Raw genomic sequence first — 20,329 nt, 5'->3', positions numbered from 1 at the left:
TCAGTAGGACACCCTTGGCTGGCCTGAATGCTCAGTGAGATAACCACTGTTGGCAACCACCCATTAACTGCTGGTCCCTTTTGTGAACATTCAGCTCAGAGCACTTTCTATCCTGGTGGAAGTGTGGAGCTTACACACACTGCCCAAAGCAAGTTAATTTTTGGAAGCACTGCAATAGCTGCAGTAATAAACAGGCAAGCAAAAAAAATCCTACCGGGTTAACCCTGACTTTGCCCAGAGTATAATACAGGCAGGTAGTTTACACACTGCTGTGATTTTTAAAGGAAATAAATATGGTGCAATAGATAACAAAATGCTTTGTTTAACTTGCTCTTAGCTTCCTGTTGTGTCCCCCTACTATCATATAGTACATATTCAAAACATCAAAACGTAATTTCATTTTATTTTTCAGAGCTCATTTACTTACACTTGAAGGCCTTTGTTACAAAGAACAAAGCACATGTGTCTAACAGTTTGACCCTTCTTCTATCCTTCCCTAGAGGCTGCAATTAAACTTTCATTTAAGTAGTCATTTGGTGCGTAGGATACTATGCTAAAATACTTTGAATTGCTGGTTTTTTGTAAGGCCCCCAGCTGCTCTATCTGCAGCACCCAGTAACATTTCTGACCACATTGCAAAGACTTTGCTGACATTCAGAGGACTGATTATTTAGATAAAAGAAATGAAAACAGAGAAAAGATTCTTTTTAGGGGAGGCACTGACTGCAAAGGCCAACTGGAGTGTGTATTATGTGTCTATCCATTTCTTGCCCATCATTTTGCTTCTGCCATGGGAATACATCAAAATATTGGCTTCCTGTGAATAAGGCGCTTATTCATGACTTAGGGTCTCGTAAATTCCATATGTGATTGTGTTAAAACATCCTTATGCTTCCCATGCTCATGCTAGATTTTCATGAGTGCTAGCATATTCTTCCCAACCCTCCTCCTGTACATGCACACAAATGGAAAATTTGGCTTCCTGATTGTATTTGTGCAGCAGATTCAGAAAAAAAATGGCTGATTGATAAAAAGGAAGGAAGGTGTTAGAAAGTCCTTTGTTCCCACGTATACCACCTCTTGTCCCTTTTTATTTTTCATTCGTTTCCACATTTTGGAAGAAACAATAGTCATACTAATTCCTGGGTGATTTTGGAGTTGTTCCCTCAACCCCTCTGTTTGGTTGGGTTTCTTCCTCTTCTCTCTTTGAAAACATTCACACCAGAGGAGCTTCATCCACTAGTCTGTGTCTGCAAACAGATTCCTGTGGAGGAAACTACACCTAAAGTCCTGCTCCAGCACCAAAGAGGTACTTGAGTCACAACCAGAAGGAGGGCTGCACCATCAGCCAATCTTCCAGTGTACAGCAAATACATTCTTTTCAGAATGTTTTGCATCACATGTGCAGTGGAGGCATTCAACCCAGAGGTCCAAACTCTATTTAATTAAACATAAATGCTGTGAACCACATGAAATGGAGTTATGAGAAGCCTAAGCACGTATTGGTCCTGTTTACAAGATCTGTTTCTACTGCACGTAATGTATTTATTACACATAATGTCTGCCAAGTCTGCAGCTTCCCTTTCAGTTGGATCACTAAGAATCTCTGTATTCTTTGAGGCTCTTTTCACAAAGTTCATAGAAAGTTTGAAACTTCTCCATACAGGTTCACAGTTTCTGCATGAAGACAATAACCAGTATTTTCATACAAGCTGCATTTCCTCAGAAATCTAGCTAAAACTCATGGCACTCATGTTGAGAAACAAATCCATGACTGCGTAGCAATATGAAAAACAGTTCTCCATAATTATGCCAAAATGTTTTTTCATTAAGACATTTTAGTTGTCAACTCATCTGTTTCCACCAAATGTGCACTCTAGAACTAAACTAAAACTCCAAATTTGGAATTCCCTAAATTTTTTAGGGCGGAGACAGCCATTTGAATCTCAGATATGCATTTCATGAATGACTTAAAACTCAATCAATTCCCACCTCACCAACTTTAGAAAGGATTTATATCCAGTACTAGATTTGGATCTGAATGTCATGCCTGGGGGCTCATTTCTGTTATCAATTACTAGTTGCTCTTGTGATGTATCAAAAGGCAGTAGCATATAGGCTGTTGTTTAGAGATGTACATAATGTAGCTTTAAATTTCATTGGGAACTAAACAAAACCTCTGGCCTTAGGGCTGCATGTTCAACTACTACAATCCCATAGTGCATTACACCAGTCAACACTTCTTTTCAAATACCACCCGCATAACAATTAACCTCACTTCAACCTTGAGGTCTCTGATTAGTGATGGCCTATTGTTTAAGTTCCATTAACATAGCCCCTGTGTTGCCCTATTCTCACTCAAATGGACTAATCAAATCAGTCACCAAGGACTTAAGCTCAGAGTCCAACTTCTTTAGTAAGCAGTGATTTCCAATTTAAGTAGAATGGTGGATGTCATCAACACAGTCACAATTAGTATAGCTCTGACATAGAAAACATTCTTCATGATCCCCAATTTGTGAAATATCAAGGGCCTCAACAACTTGCAATATGAGAATTTCTATGTATACTAGAAAAATTACAATATCAATAGGGTAGCCATTAATGCATTACCTTGTACCAGACTGGTCTCTGAAAAGACAGAACCTGAATTGGATTCCGTTTAGTTTCAATAAGCAAATGCTGTTTTGAACCAGTAGAAATAAAAACACGTTACAGAACTTTTAAATTTTGATTTTTCACTACCCACACCACATTCATTATGTAAAAAGAAAAGCATTGTTTATTTTTCCAAATCCAGTTACAAAGTTGTTATTCTTGACATTCTTCTTGGATTGCACAATGATGTTTTCATTCACATTAGCTAATACTTGCTGTTTCAGTAATTTTTAATTCAAAAATTATCTAGTACTATTTATTTGGATTATTTTTAACATTATCTACCATTTCTGCCTCGGTAATGGATGATTCAAGCACAAACTTCTGAGAAGATAAGGTGGAAAACCTTGGAAAATACAAATTGAACTTCAGCAGCAGAATTTAAGGTCAAATCTTCAAAGGGGTAGGACGCATGTCATGAGACCCACCTATTGGTGTAGATACCCACTGTGCACAGGCAAGAAATCCTTTTATTTTCACGCACATGCAGTTACTGTACAACCAGCACATGAATTTTCCAAACAGTCAGTTCTTAATGAATACATAGCAAAAAGTCAAAGTGTGAAGCTATTGAGCAGAATGTTGAGGACACCAAGGATTTTCAAAATGCAGCCTCTGTGGCAGATAAGAATTTGCTGTGTTTGTAATTAGTAATTCCTACCTAATGAAAAATAACTTTTTTTTTTCTTTTTCTCATGTCATCTTGTTTCCTTGCCAAACTGCATCCACTCTCTCAGTCAAGTATTTTTGCAGACTGTGGCAGAATCATGCTCTCTCCTCTGAATATGATGAAGTTTCTAGATAATGTTCACATGTAGCTTTTCTTTTATGATCAGCTAGAACATTGTGCACAGAATAAACATTGCCAGATGCATTAAATGCTTTATTTCTCTGCTTCAGAGAATGAAATTTGGCAAATATTCCCTAATTTAAACCCAGCTTTTGTTTGCCTCATTTCTTTACACACCATGTAGTGAAAGAACTGGCTTCACACTGCTCCCACACCACCAGTCCATCTGACTGACAATAGATCCAATCTGCATTACATGGGAGGCCATGTGAGCAGTCCATTCTGTTCTTCCATCTCCACTGACAGCTGGAACTGGACTTGGAGTAAATGCCAAGGGAATTTGCATGATAGTCCATTTGGAGCACATATGTTATAAATTCACCATAGCTGCAAAATGGCAAGCCATAGGCCTCCTCTAACAGAAGTTACATTAATTTAAATTAAAACCAATTTAGTCTAAACCAGAATGAACTTCTGTGCAAACACTTGTAACAGTTTAAAATCATCTCGCTTCAGTTTATCTGGCATGGGTGGTGTGTCCCAGCATGGGGTTAACCCAACACAAGAGAAGCATAGACATTACCAAGCAGTCTCCATCTTAATTAAAGTCACTTTCAATCCCAGTTTTAGTCACTTCAATAAGCAGGGATCTGCCAAATCAGGGAATCAGGTAGGATTATTCTTTCACACCTGTCATTCAGATTCAGGTCTGGATTCTCTGTCAGTCCTCTTCTTGTTTGCTTTACCTACAGCCATTGTATCCTCTTCGGAGGACTGCAGAAGTGGCATCACACATGTCCCAGTATTGGGTCAGGTTTGATCCTTTCAGCCGGGCTGTGAAGGCGGCTCTGGGGCAGTAGCTTCTGAAGTGACAAGAGCTACAGACATTCTCCAGCCATTGTTGTTGGTGATGTTACCCCTGGGCACTGACCCCCTGCTTGCACTGCCTCCTGTTGCTCTTTTGTTCAAGGGGAAACTTGTCATTTAGAGGCTGATTATTAGTTTTCTTTTCTCTTTCCCCCCCAAGTCCCTCTTTAACTGGATCATCACCAGTTTTAGAAGAGTTGCCCCTTTCTAAGGAAAACAAAACAGAATAAACAACCTCTTCCCAGTCCCTGCCAGAGCTCTCTTCTTTTCACCAACATCTATTTTCTCCCCAGCAGAATGAAAGGGCAGGGAAAAAAGGACAGCTTCTTCCCTCTCCCCACAATGAAACAACAAAGAGCACAAACAAAATTAAAATTAGGCATTTAAGCTGATTTTCACCACTTAACTTTTGACATGTTTTTGCAAATTTCCTTCAAGTTGCCTCTGAAGAGTCAGCCAATGAAACCCACTTTGTGGAGTGCTGTTTGTAACTCTTTTTTAAGAACTAGAATGACATCGCCCATGTGTTTTTTGGAGTGGCAAAGGCACCTTTCTGTTAATCATGTAATTTGGAAGCTATGACAACACAAAGTATTTGTCCCCTTGAGGAGAACTTGAGGGTGAAATGCATAATTTTTCAACTTTATGTAAGTCCAAAAATATCTGGGGTCTGATACATCCAAGCTCACTCTGCTAAAGGATCTCCAGGTGGGTGATTTATTTGAAATTAAAGTTACTGCCCGAAAGTTGTTCTATTTTATGCCTACATGGCATAGGGTCAGTTTCATTGTCTTGCTTCAAGAAGTAATTGTTTTTCTCCCCAGAAATATATTTTTCTTCCAGTAAGTCTGCATCATATTCATCATCTGGAACATATTGGGAGCACTGCACTGAGCTTACAGCTGCTCCCAATCATAACCAATACACTCTGAACAGACCTGCAAAATACTGGGCGGGCAAGGATGGGACTTCTTGCCCCAGCACCACCCCTCCTTTCCATGGTTGCACCCAGACCCCAGACACTTCTCTGTTCTCCATTTCATTTCAAGGTGTAATGCAAAATGGCATTTTTGATCCACAAAACCATTTACAGTTTTGGGGCTTCTTTTAGTTCAAGACGGCTTCACTGTTTCAACATTGTGTTTCACCAGGCAGCCAAGATTGACTGCAGTGTCATAAGATGGAGAGCATGGACTATCTAGGATGGATATTCTAAAAGACAGAAGAGTTTGCATTATGTCAGGCCAGTCTCAGTGGATATACAGTGTAGGAGCAATAGAAAGATGGGGAGTGTCTTACTTTGCAGAGGAGAAAGGAAAGAAGGGCTTGTTTTCATTTGGAAAATAAATAGGCTCCATATTTTGTAAAAATGTCAAGAAGTGGAAACAGTCCTCTGCAAATATTCTGCAGTCTTGTAGAATTGCTAAGAATTGTGTATGATTTGTGCCTGTATTTGTATAGTGGGCTACAACAGTAGTAATATATTTCCCTAAAAAAAAAACAAAATCACATACACATTAAAATCATGAGAAGTTACCACCATAGGAAATCATGTAGAATATTGATTGCTGGAAGCATAAAAGCATAATTTCATTTAATAAAGGAATGATTTTAATACAACAAAAAGAAAGCATACAGTATATGCTTGGGAGGTGGCTGCACATTTCTTCACTGAAACCTGTTCTCTAGGTCACGAAGAAACCTTCTGCTCTGATCTGTGCATAAGTCATGAGATGAGAATACACCTCCATAGCTTTGCAATCATTCAGCTTCTCCTGGGACTTCTCCCTGGTTTCATTTCCTACCTGACTAGGGCAAGCAACAGAAGTTGTTGTAGTACACTCGAGATTCCTCCCTCTGTGTACCCACCAGTGCCTGCAACCAACATCCCTCTTGCTTTTCCAAGGAGCACTCGGGCTCCTACATCCCATTTCCCACACACAATCAGTTTGAGGTCTCTTACCTTTATTTGCTGATGTGGCAGCAAGGCAAGAATTTTACTTAAACTAAGAGAGAACTATTTTTCTCCAAATTAACCACTGAGCTTAACTTAACAGGCTGAGTTATAATATACACAACATTGTCATCAGCTCTAATTTTACTGCAGATTGAGCAATATTCTGTGGTTTTCCTAAAGATGGAAGGTCTTCATCACTCAGTATTTTTAACATAAAAAGAAATGCTTAACCCTTATTCCTGAGAGGAAAAGGTGGAGTAGAGGACTTAAAAGGGTTTCAGAAATAAGATAGAAATGGAAAAATAGTAGATTTCTCTAATATTTTTTTAACAAAAACCCTTTTACAATAAGTCTTTATGCTCACTATGGTGGCAACAAGCTGCCATATGACTTCTGTTTAGTTCATGTTTGGAATTGACCAAACTGCCCACAGCCCTGTCTAGCTACTGTTTAGCCTCCTGTGCTGGGTAATAAGCTGTGCCTGTTGTAGCACTTTCAGCTGCATTAGGCCAGATCAGTAAAGATAACTGAACTGAAGAAAACATCATTTTTTCTCGCTTAGACAAGACTTGAGTGGGAAGGGACAGTGAACCCTCGGTACTACAAACAGCAAGAGGATAGGAAAGATTCTGTTCCACTGCTGCTGGCTTTTCTGAGCCTGGGGACCTGAGAGATGCCCCAGGCTTCTCAACAGCAGTTGCTAAGGAAACATTTTAGGGAACCTTTTTCATAAATTCATAGTAATCTCCATTTCTCAAATGTCAAGACTAATGACTCACTCTTTGATTGCAAATGGGATTTACTACCAAAGAATTGCTGGCAGCCTTCAAAGCTAAATTGTATTTGTCAGCATTTGAAGACTTTTAGTACGTTGGTTACCACTGCTCCCCTTGAGTGAGCAGAAAATGTAGATACATGAATACCTGGCCAAATTCCCTTAGAAATATTTCAATCCTTTCCTAAGTTTCCACATAGGAAAGAAGAGAGGGAGTTGCAGGGAATCCCTGCAGAGGAGCAGGTGCCTCCAGGGGCTTCTGGCCAGAGATGTCACCAGGAGTTCCTGGAGACCACACACCCTGACAGCAAGGAGCCAGGACTATTCCAGGTTGCATCTGGGGATGGAGACATCCACCCCGTCTTTCCCACCAGAGGTCACGTTTGCTTGAAGGCAGCTGGATATGCCCATTTTGTGCAAGTAATACGTGATTCAGTGTCCTTGGTTTTCCTCTGATGAATCACTATGCAAGTCTAATAAAGCTCTTTTAACCCTCACACATTTGAGATAACACCTGAAACCAGATCAAGACCCTGATATTCCATTGCTCTGTGCTTTCACAATTCCTTTCCTGTCAAGTGCCAAGTTTGCAAATGCGCCCTGACACTTCCTTCTTCAAAGTATTTGACAAAGTATCAACAAACTCAGACTTCAAGGGTGGTGTCTATTGCTTTGAGGCAGTACATATTTAGAACAAGATTCTCTCTCAAGTACTACAGACCTCATTGCAGATGGGTCTATCTCCAAGGTAAAAGCTTATAGGGCAGAATACAATGTAGAGAGTGGATACTTTAACACTTAATGCTTTAAAAATATACAAGACCATCAAAGAAATACAGACCTAACAGCAGTTTCTGTAAATGATTCTTCGTAAATACTTTATAAAGTATACTTCTATAAATATATATTAGAAATCCATTTGAGTGTTTGTTCATACTGTCTTCAGTTAATTTCCATTTAGTATAAAAGTTACAAATAAACATACTGTAAATGGATTCAATTTACAAATCACTGTGGCTCATGGAAATCCTTTCTCCCTGGCATTGCCAATCACTGGTCTGAGAAGGATACCACAGATGAGACTGAAAACTTTGTTGTCCTTAACATTTCACGATGTGTTCCATGAGACAAAATCAGCATGCACCTATTTAGGAATGTATACTTAAAACATGTAGAAATGCCTGCAGAGGAACATTTGTACATTATTTTGAAGTGTTTCATGCTCACTTTGAAGATGATTGTACAAGCAGATGGTGAAAACACTCATCCAACTTTTGCTTTATCTGTCCAGGGAAAATGTATCCCTCAACTATATTTTGTACCAGTCTGCCTAGAGACAGACAATTTTGCTTTCCTGTTGTGTCTGGCTACAGGATTTCACAGTGTAGATTTGCTCATTTTTCAGCTGGTGCATTCAGCCAAATTGCCAGAATACACACGTCCTAGCCCAGGCCCAGGTGGTGGGAGATGGCTCCACTTCTTTTATGCTAAAATTTGAAAAGAGGAATCACTGTCTCTCAGATATTAACACTTGTACTTCTAAGGCTCTTTTTCTTGCCTTATTAATTTGCTTCTAATTCCATACTGTCTCAGACTTTTGCTTTTCCTCATACTGCAAAATGAAGTACTGCAAGAATAGAGATGGTTTTAGGCAGTTCCCCCTTCCCCAGTTTCCAGCTGGCCCTATCTGAAATTATAGTAAAACCCCCCACACTTAGCTCAGAATATGTTTCTAAAACATGACTCAAAACATGTGGCCCCAAAATGTAGATGAAAAATGAAGAAACATCCGCATTATCATGCTATTTACCATACGCTGAAATCAGAATCCATTTTATGAGGTATTTTCTTTCTGTAACCAAAGTTTGCTTAGTTATCATACAATTTAGAAAAAAAAAAAAATAGCATATTATTTTCGTCACATTGAGTCTTCTTCACCTAATTATTATTTGCATCATTTTCAGACCTGAAAACCTTAATCTGACTTGGAGATGTGACTTCGTACCTTTTGAACCTGTATGCCTTATTTTATGTGAAGTAAATTTGCATGTGTACTGTACTATGTACCATCATATATCTGAAACACCAAGGCTGATCCTTTACTTGTAAATACCGAGATGGTACCTGCACACGTAAAAACAATTGCAGAGCTGCATGGGGCCAAAGTACACCTAATTGTGGTTTGACCTCTTATAAGAATTGGGGTTTAGGTTCTATTAGAAAATAGAGATACTGTCTCTAAGAAATTATGACCAATTTTATTCCCATGCACTAGATCTGAAATTGTGAGGACTTTTAAGCATTCTGTAATTAAAACAAAGTTTTATAGTTTCCTGAAATGCACCCATCATTAGAAAATCATCTAGGTAGATCAACACTACTTCACTGTCTTGCTGCTTAAAGCACTAAAGACTTGGTCTACTAACACAGTAGATGTTCCTAATGCTCCCAGCTCAGTTGAAGCAGGGAATTTCCTCTAATTTTGGCAAACGGTGTTGAGAGAAAAGTTACCTAACTCACAACATAACCATAAATCTGCTTTGTAAATCTTGCACTTTTTGGGAAGCATATTGCTAAAAGTTTTGCTTCAGAAGCACATTTGAGGGGCTTAGATTTAATAAGGTTAAAAACCGTCTGAGTATTTTGGGACTACAAAGAAATAATATATCTGTAATGTCCCTTGCGATAGATTAGAGACAGGACTTGGTTGCAGTAATGAATATAAATGGGATTCTTTATTAAAGCCACTGGACACAGGCAGGGCTGTAGCTCTCTGCACTCCAGCTCCCAGGCTGACTGCACACAACCCTGGCTGTCTAATAGCCCCGTGCAGTCTGCCCTGAATCCTGGCCTAGAGTCAGCAGTCTTGGAAGGGACTACCAGCCTCCACGAAACAGAGATGCTTAAATGGTTCAGCAGTGGGAAGAACTTTCAGAGCATTGCCTGCCAAGGCTTGCACAAGCCCTACATTTGCATGCACGTGAATTAAACAATGAAAAGACAGGAGATTCTGCAGCTGGGAATAGAAATATCCTCTGTGCAAAATTCTTTCTTCTCCATGCAAGTTTGAGGATAAAAAGAGATCTGGGACTTGGAAGCCTAGATATTTAATTTTTTTAATGCCATTTTAATTACAAAGCTAACATACAATAAATGTAAATATACAGTGGAGAGAGGCAGCCACCTCTCCATATGCTGTAGCCAGCATTACATCCTTAATCCAGGTGTTGGGGTTTTTTTTTTCTTGGAGGCTGGACAGAAGAATATATGAATGTTTATTGTCTTTGTACTGAGTCCAGACCTGGCTCAAGGCATAGACAAAGCAGGTAATGTCTGGATCTGCTTTGCGTAGGTCAGGAGAGACAGGAACTGGCTCCTGGACCCTGAAAAGTCCATTCTTATGGATGCATCACAATAGAGCAGGGTAGTGGAGGAGGTCTGGAAAGCGTGGGATAGGGTAGATGGCCCAGGCTCACAGAAAAAGAGCCTCTGCTCCCTCATTGCCCCCCTTCTCAACACTCACCAGGTCCTGTTCCTTCCTGTCCTGTTCCACTTACCACCTTCCTGTTCCCTCTCTGCAGTTCCTGATCAGCTCTCAAGCTGCCTTCTGCCCCCACCACTCCAGCCTGGCCCTATGTGCTCATTTCAGGCAGAGGTTGCAGGTGGGTGTTATTGCTTCTACCTCCCACACCCTGCCCACACCCCCCACACCTGATGCAGTTATCAGGCCCTCCTGTTAAGGATGCTTTAAAGCAAGCAGCAGAAAACTTGGTGTCTTTCCCTTATTCTCAGAGCAGTGGGGGAGAAGCTTTCCTTGCTCTCACTCACAAATTCAGAGGATCCACCTGGGGCCTGGCCTGAGGAGCATCTACCAGGAATTCCAAGATCCCTCCATGGAAAACAGACTGCTAAAGTCAAACACATTCAGCTCAGCTCCAGAAACCCCTCAGAAAAGAGCTGTGGCAGATTTTTTAGGCACAATTACTCTCAAACACAACTACATACCTTCCTGGGACAAACCTTCCCAGCCCTGCACAGCAGGGGACTCCTCAGAATGAGCAGGAGAGTGCAGTTTAGGTGTGGGATCTCAGAATATCAGGAGGTGAAAGGGTGATACTGCTTCCTGATTTGAAGAGCTAACTTGAGGAAAGCCTATGATCACATCAGTGGGCCACATGTACCAAGTGAGTGTTGCACATGTTAATATATTAAACATATGTGGTTCCTATTTCCTATGTCAAAGGCATACAGTTTGCAAGCATCAGGGTGTGTTGCTTTTTCAAATGCATGGTGAATGTGGATTAAGGGCACTTCAAGATTCCCCTGGTCTGATACGTCTATGAATACCTGCAATATTCAACTTTAATTTTAAAGTTCCCCCTCACCTTTCAACCATTTGCCTTCCAACATCGGTGTGGGACATGGGTTCATTTCAAAGGCTGATGGAAATGGCCAGGGCAGCAGGAACAATAACAGCACCCTTTTAGGAAAGTACAGGAAATCTTTTCAGCCAGATGTACTGCAGGACTGGGGCCACCATGAAAGTCTCGCAGTTAAAGAAACCTCACAACAGCTTCTAGGCAAAAGCCAAAGGGGATCATCACGTCTTCCAACACTTCGTCATGCATTAGAAATAATTCTTGCTCAAGGAAAAAGAAAGAGCTAATAAAATGTTCAAACTTCATTCCTTCATTGGCCTTTTCTTGCCTTATGTTATTAATAAGATTTTACTGTCTTACTTAGAGTGTGAGGTTTTAGCATGGACTATGCCTGTCTACAATTTGGGTTTTTAAAATCCTTGAGGCATCATGAATTTAACAAAATCCATTAAGATTTAATAGTTTTGTCTAGGGTCAGATTTTGCAAAAAAACCTCTCTAAACTGGACCTTTGTATTTTTGTGTGAAAGGAAGTAGAATCTCCTGGGCAGCTTATGACTGGGGGATTTGTATATGAAAATGTGAGATCTGCGTCTTGCTAACATTGCTAGTGACAGGGTGCAGGTGCAGAGCAAGGGGCCAGCTTCAGCTTGCAGCCACTTTGAAATGGACTTCCTGATTTGCAGACCCTGTGAAGTCCCTTTTAAATGTCTGTCTGAAGTGGGGGGGCTGTAAGGATGCCTTGGTGGGGGGGGTAATACCACAACATAGTGGTTACTTATCTGACAGAGAGATGAAGACCATGGTCTCTGAAGCAGTGAGTGTGGTGGAAGACACTCAGATGCCTTCCCTTGCACAGTGTTGCCTATTGGCAGGATAATACTACTGGGGGAAAAAAAAAAGAAAAAAAAAAAAAAAAAAAAAGCCAAATCCTCAGGCTCCTAACCTAGCAAATACACATAAAAATGTTGGCCAGAGGCTTCTGATTTGTATATTCCCACCTCACCCTCCCTCTCTCTTTTTCCTCTCCAGTTCTAGTGCTGTATTGAGTTGGAAATGTATAAATGCTATATGTAAGATGCAGCCTTACTGTTGCATCTTTATTCAACATCAACTTCCAGATGGGAACTATTTTTCATGGTTCATAAAGCCAAATCCAGCTGCTACATTTGGACCTACATAAGGAATCCACATTTTATTGCCTGAGCAGTGCATATAAAACAATTGCTGTTGTTTCTTTAGTACTGGTGCACCTCACATTTCTCAATACATTTTAGATATTTAAATTTTTAAAACTGTATTTTATAGTTGCTCATTTAGCTGTGCACCATAACAAGATCCTGCTTTTACAACATTTTCCTGATATCTAACATAACTGAAAGAAAAACGATCCTGGACAAATGGTATTCAATATAGCAGCCATATATTCAGTTACTTACTAAGAGACAATTTCCTATGTAAACCACAATGATATTAAATACTTCTGGAATCTCAGCTTTATTAAGAGACAGGAAGTGCAAACTCAGGAGCCTTTCCCCTCCCCCTCAGCTAATCTGACTCTTTGATAGTCATGTGTTAGGAATAACCATGGAGTTTCTCCCAACGAAAAATATTCCCACAGCTAAGAGAAAATTAACCCTTGCGAAACCTCAAAAGAGAGAGTGGAGTCCATGTGTTCGCAGAGAGAGAAAAAAAAACATAATGAGGAGGAACTTTATGCCAGCAGCAGGTCTGCACAACGCTGCCAGCTCCCCTTCGCAGGCATAATTCATTTGCATTTTAGATGGCATTGTCAAAGCGACTACAGCACATCCATTGCAGAGGAGAATTGCTCAGCCTGGCAAAATTAGCCATCTTTGTGCCTCTCCCGCTCGCCACGGAGGGGAAGAGCTCTGCAGTCACTCACTCGTGTGTGCTGGGGATTTTTCTCCTCCGCTCCCAACTAGCAGATGTCAGGCTGTTTGCTAGAAAGCAAACAAATCCCAACAAAAAGCGCCGAGGTGGGACAGAGAGAGTTAATGCAGGAGTATGACAGGGAAGCAAGTTTGCTGTGAATTGGGAAGCACAAACTATAGTAATCCCCACCCTGCTGAGTGGCTTCCCCAGAGGTCTGATACTGTGCCAAAGCCTCTTAGCCATACTGAGACAAAGCTTATTTCAAGCCGAATTCAGCTCCTGAAGCCACCATACTGCTTCCTGACAGCCTCCAATTGCACTGCCTCTGTATTTGTGTTTCCTGCTGTTTATATTTACTTGTTCCCAGAGCCACAACAGCTACAAAAACAAATAGTTGCTATTTGCAGGGCTCTGTATCAACACAGGTAAAGTGCTTTGCTTCCTTTTTAGTTTCACTAAGATTGTGCAAATAGGCTTTTAATACCTCAGAGAGATTAATTTGGTAATTATAACCCAGTTTAGGAACACATACTAAACAATTGGTCACGTAATCAGCATCCTTGTTTCATAGTATTAGTGTGGCTGAGGCAAAAGGTTTTTAAACTCTAAGGGCTCCACAAATACTTCCTTGATAATGTTGCTATTATTCCCCCATTCCTCTGAGAAACAAGCTTGAAATATTACTTTTTTGTTTGTCAAGTCCCTGTGGATACTCTCCAGATCTGTGCTCCTGTCTCTTTGGCCTCTGTATAGCTATTGTGACAGTGTCTGATTTGGGTAATCCAGAACTTGTTTGATATGCTTATTTAAAGGATTGACTTAAGGAAGCCTAAGTTCTCTTAATTAACTGCAGAGAAATGATTAACACTATAAATATGGAATTGATCGGGAAAAAAAAATATGCTATAGAGGATTTAATATGCGTTGTTCAACCAATATTTAAGATGTTAAATATTATAAAGCTGGTCCTGGGTAAAATGTTCATAACTACCCAAATGATTTATGCACCTCAGAAATTCCTACCACAAGACACCGGGGCTGTTCAGCTTCTAACTGGAGCTGAGCCATGCTTTTCAAGTAGAAAAAGTTGTTCTTTCAAAATAAAAAACTCCTCAAGGAATGGGTCCATTTCAGCAGCACTGCACTTTTTAAACCAAACAAAGCAGAAATGTTTCAAAGCGTTTTATTCTGGCCTTGTCTGAAAAAGAACATTTTCATTTCAAAACAGTTCCATTTAAAATTCATTTTATTTCATGCACATTGATGTCACCTTAAATAATGCAGAGGTTTCATTTATTGAGAAATTTTAAAAAGTACAAATTATTTTAATGCAGACCAGAAGATGGGCCTCCAAGTTTCAGAAGCAGCCATGTCAGATGTTCCCCTCTGCTGTAAAAGAAGCAAAGAAAAGCAAAGAAAAATATCAGGCAGAGGAAAATTAAGTCCGTTGCCTTGTCACCATTCTCCTCTCTTAAAAACTGGACTCCAGCAGCAATATGGTCCAGAAACCCCCCAGAACCTCAGACATGCTGCTGATAGATAATGCCTATGCACCTTCTGAAATGCATCTGCCTTTTTATTTCTTGACTGTCGGTGGAAATGCAGGATGGGCATAAGCAGAGAGCAGCTAACCTGGACACTGAGCTTTTTTGATTCCCACTTCATTTAAAGCCACATCTGAAGAGCATTGTGGTGCTTCAGCAAGGGGTGACTGCCCTTGCTGATGCATTGCAGTCACTGTGTCATTGTGCAAAAATGCTTTTTCTGAGGGCTGGCACGGTCCACTCAGCTGCAAGAGATGGGGAGGAGGGCAGACAGAGGGAGGGGATGAGCCAGCACACCAGGTCACAGCCCCAGATTAAGGACTGCTGATAGGAGTTATTGGAGTTGTCCCACAATCCTTCAATGTCTGTCACACCATGAACTGAATTAAAAGCTGAGGCAAAAAATACAGTGATATGGTAATGCCACCGACTTGTATGCAAATCTAGAAACCAGTGCTTTTAGAGCTCAAGCATGCAACATCAGAAAATACAGCAGTTGTTTTGGTTGTTTGAGGTTTTGTTTTTATCACTAGCCTCACTGATCTTCCTATTCCATCCTTCCTCCAGTCCCTGAGGACAAGAATTATGGAAATAACATCTCCTGAGACTATTTGTCAAGAACTCTGTGCCTTGGCCCTCAAGAAATTCAAGGCCAGATCCACCCACACCCGACAAGCGAGGCATCCTGGAGCACGGGATTTGGAGGGGGTGATGGAGAGACAGATTTCACTGAATTCATGTACAGAGCTGATTCACACACAGAGGGCCAACCTCCATCCCCAGGGAAGCTGCCTGAACTCTGATTGATCTCAGTTCCACATTCGCTTTTCCCTCAGGATTACTCACCACCCAACACAGGATGGGAAGATCTCTCTGAGCTCAGCCTCCCTCTGGACATCTGCAGGAGCTCTGTGGCTCTCAGAGTGTGCTGAGGACCCACCAGAAAGATCACTACTCAGTTGAGCCCAGGGCTAGTACCCACATACAGCACACAATAGGTAGAAGGGACCACAGACCACCCCCTGGCTCCAACCTCCTTTCAGGGAGTTGTAGAGAGTGATGAGGTCTCCCCTGAGTCTCCTCTTCTCCAGACTGAACACCCCCAGCTCCCTCAGCCCTTCCTCACAGGATTTGTGCTGGATCCCTTCACAGCCTCCTTGCTCTTCTCTGGACCTGCTCCAGCACCTCAATCACCTCCCTGAACTGAGGGGCCCAGAACTGGACACAATACTCAAGGTGTGGCTTCACCAGGGTTGAGTAGAGGGGAAGATGAGTATGACAGGCTAGACATTGTGGAGGGGCCAGTTGTATCATTAAAGACTGAAAATCCCTCTGAACTCCATGTTTCAATAGTCTGCAAAAAGGCACTTAAAAGAGCAAGATTGTCTTCAGAAAACTAAAGCTCCTGGGGCTCACAGGTATCTCAGCCTTCTGTTAGGGACTGTGCTGCACCATTGTGTCCCTGTCTCTGTGGCCCCCACACCATGTAGGCGGGGACCTCCAGAAGGGACCTCCAGAGGGGACAAGCAGTGGCAGTGGGCTGTCAGAGAGCCAGGGGTACAATGCATTTCAGTGGCCCCTGAAATCGAGGTGCTCAAGATTTGATTATTCCATTGGATCCTCAGGCCTCTTATAATTTCAGGGATGAGACCAATTTAATTTTTATAGAGATGTGTAATCCACCATTTCAACACTCTAATTGAAATAGGCTGACATGCAGCTATGTGCCCGATGAGTCTTCCAAAGCACATATCTTGGCACTTTCCACTAGAGGCTAAATGACATGACTAGAAACCGTACCAGATCCTCTGTGTTTACAGCTCTCTGCTTCTACATTATTATTTCGATTGCTGGGTTTACCAACAAAAATACAAGCAGCAGAATCCACTTGGAGAAAATAATAGAAAGGAGGGCTGAAAAAGACTTTAAGAGATCAAAAATCAACTGTACCTATGCTATTTTTGACAGACATTTCTTTCACTAGTTTTTGAAGTCATTCAGCAGTGGAAATACACACTTTTTTCTAAATGCAATCTGAACTGTTGCAAAGTCCAACTTCACTCCTTAGGATGTGAACTTATCATGGATATTGGGACATGAATCTTCATATGGTTTCCAACAACACATTCTTCTATTTCTAGCCCACCTTTCAGGGAAACTCATGGCTGATGAAAATACAAGCCAAAGTTATTAATAACCTTCAGGATATTTTTAGCAAGACTTTGCATTTGGCTGGAGCTTCACAACACAACCACTAAGAGCATGGAGAGATTCATAGTCTTTGCTTAACATTGAGGTATATCTTTTTTTAAAAGAAAATGTGCATCTGTGTGGTTAGCTATATGAGAAGACAATAATTCCATTGGGAAAATACAAATTAAACTTCTCAGAAAGCCAACACTTGTCAAACCAATGGACTTATGTTCAAAGAGCAGAGTCATAGAGATATAAAAATATATGCAGTGGGAAATAAATTCAAGTTTAGTAATTAACATGAATTGTAAAATCTTGTTTAACTTAGAACAACTACAATTAAAATTTTTGATTACTCATATTTAAAATAATGTCAATCTAACAGACTTCTATAGCATCTATTTTGATTGCTAATTTAATTATCTTTTCATCTGTTTTAGTCCTTCATTTCACAAATTAAAGTAGTTTACAAGGGGAAAACCACAGTAGCATATTAGGGTGATTTCTTGGGTTGATAGCAAACCAACAAATTTCAGTTTCAGTTTTTCAAATTTCAAAAATCAAATTTCAGTTCAGGTCAATCTGCCAACTTCATAAAGATCCCATATTCACCTCCTATCTTCCTGAAGAGCCAGTCATGAATTTCAGATCCATATATTAATTTGATTTCTGCAGGATCAGGCTACATGGTACTCCTATTAAGGATGAAAGCTGTGCTAAGAGAATTGTTTCAAGTCACACAGAGAAAATTAAGACAACACCTACCTGTTCATGACATCAGCTACTTCCTTGCAGCTCCTGGTTCATTTTCTTGGCATTTCAAGATGAGAAAAAAAATTCTCTTTAAAAAGAATCAATATCACATTTATTCTTGCTTTCAAGCCTTCAATCAACAACTTTTCTGTCTTCCCTTCTGTTTTGATCCACTCTTCCATGATCAACCATGTACCCTGTCTGCTCAGAAGCACAGCCACACCTTATCAGTCAGGTTCCTCCACATTTTCAGAATGACAGGGTTTTTTCCAAGAATTAATCCAATAATAAGTGCAATATATTATTGGCTATACCTTGTCAATTTCATATGTGCTAGTACATGGAAAAGGGTCTCTAAAGTCACAGAAAACGAGAGCAAGTAAAAACTATCTACATAATAGTTCCATAGATGGAAATAAAGGCCTTATTTTACCATAATATTCCTTTAACCCCTCTTTTATCTATGATTTTAATTTCATTTGAGTTCTTCACTATACCGTGCTTTCCTACACATCTCTCACACTCTCAAGAAAGCCTTCTTTGCAAAGTGAAGTGCATACCTGAAACATTCTTTCCCCCCACTAAAGATCCACCATTATCTTAAAACCTTTTTCACCTTAAATTTTAAGGAAACACTCAGAAATGAAGTATTCAAGGGCAGGTCTACAACAATACTTCTATCTGTGAAAGATGCTGTGGTCCAGTGGAGAAAGCAGCCTGCTGAAAGCATGAGATGTTCCACGTCAGCTTCACACAGAGCTCACATTTGTGTCCAGGGGAGCCACTTCCATGGAGGGTTCTGGGAACTTGATCCAGGACCTGCCACTCTTCTTTGAAGGGACAGTATGCATGCCAGAGTGTGCAGGAAGGGGAGAGAAGGGAAAAAGGAGAGAAAAGGTATTCAGACCATCTAAAATGGGGGGAATAAATAAATACCTTTCTAATAATCATACTGTGTGATGTACTGAAATAAACATTGCCTGCTTTCCTGGGGAAGAAAAAAAAAGAAAAAAAAAACAACCCACAGATGAATGTAAAATGTCAGTAGAATAAAAAGCTTCTGGGAGCAGTGAAAGGCATGATAGGGTCAAAAACAGAGTGACTGACACTCATTTTTTTTTTCCATCAGTTCTTACTTTCACGTTTAGCAATTCATTTCTCCTATCTGAATGTTTCAGCTCAGAGGGACTCTGCAGTGAGCCATAAAGCAAGGATCAAAACACCTGGCTGCATGGGCGCACATGAGCCATTACATGAGATCCAGAATGAAAGCAGGCTTTCCTGCTCCAAGAAAAGTCCAGTTGTCCTAGAGTCTGTGGTATTAATAGCATAAACAAATATCTACAATAGCTCGCTCTCTTCTGCTTCGGAAGAAATAAGGCAAGAGCTTTATGAAGCATCCAGGGAGAGAGACAAGGAGGGCACAGCAGCTTCCCTCTCTCTCCTCTGACTGATGTCACTGTTCCTGTGGCCAAAACATGTTTGTTGCTAAGCAACTATGTATATATTACACTCTTCTGCTTCCATTTGGGATTTAACATATGCATTTTCACTTTCATCTCTGATGCATAGTTACATTTGTTTGCAGTGGGTGCCAGAGTGAATGGAAGCTGTCCAGTATGGGATATGCATAAGAACTGAAAGGCACACAGGGTGATTTACCAATGTGCATCATTGTTTCGCAGCACAGTTCAATGGGAAACCTACTGAGTGCCATTCACCAGCAGTTGGGCCAATTTTTTTATTCAGGATTGATGCTGGTTGCTATATAGCTGCTATTGGTTCAAGAAGTGCAGCAGTTCTCAGATGTCACAAAGTAACATAGTGTGCAGATAGTCTGACTGGTAATTATTGCAGATGGATTCTTTCTAGGCTGATAAAAGAGGACCCTTCTTTCATCTGGAGTTTTATGCATAAATCCACTTTTTCCTACACCTCTCCCATTTACTTGGCAGGCTATGAAAAAAAATCACCTTTTCCTTTTGAATTGCGTACAGATGACCCAAATCAGTGGCACGAATCACTCACATTTTTCTATGAATCAAATCTAAAAAGAAATGAAACAAAGGTAAGGAGAAAAAGAAGGCAGGATGTGAGAGTTCATTTATATTATAAGCACTGCAACAGAGGAAAAAAAAAACAGTTTTAAAAACCACATGTCTATTACCCTGTAATGAAATTAAAAGAGAATGCTATTAGTCATGTCTGTACGTTTATTCACATTGTGAGTTCAATAATTAAATTAGAAGATCTGACATGGAGTTTACTAAACAAAAATCCATGCTATAACAAAAAAGAAAAACAGGATATTGCTAGCTTCCTTTTGGGTCCAGTATTGTCTCTATTAATAAGCATTAAAGAATAAAACACCGGAGGAATTCTTGCAGTTGAGATTACTTGGGCTTTGTTATGCTTTTCAGTTTAGCTTGATTTCCCACTGGAAGCTTCTTGCTAAGTGGAGGCCTAGGATTACCATCACATACAAGTGGGGAAAAGAAAAAAAAAAAATCTTTAAGAT

The 20,329-nt window shown here is 40.4% G+C and overlaps 1 long non-coding RNA gene across 1 annotated transcript; it reads right to left on the bottom strand.

The window, feature by feature from the left end:
* Positions 1-14,508: 14,508 nt before the first annotated feature.
* On the bottom strand, positions 14,509-19,958 carry LOC139799498 (uncharacterized). Its single transcript, XR_011727308.1, has 3 exons — positions 19,785-19,958; positions 17,824-18,641; positions 14,509-14,710 (listed from the first exon to the last, which is right to left on the bottom strand). It is a non-coding gene; the product is annotated as an uncharacterized lncRNA (long non-coding RNA).
* Positions 19,959-20,329: the final 371 nt, after the last annotated feature.

This window comes from Heliangelus exortis, chromosome 9 (assembly GCF_036169615.1).
Source record: "Heliangelus exortis chromosome 9, bHelExo1.hap1, whole genome shotgun sequence".
NCBI lineage: Eukaryota > Metazoa > Chordata > Aves > Apodiformes > Trochilidae > Heliangelus > Heliangelus exortis.
The sequence above is the reverse complement of the archived record's forward strand: the minus strand, read 5'-3'. Positions and strand labels throughout refer to the sequence as shown.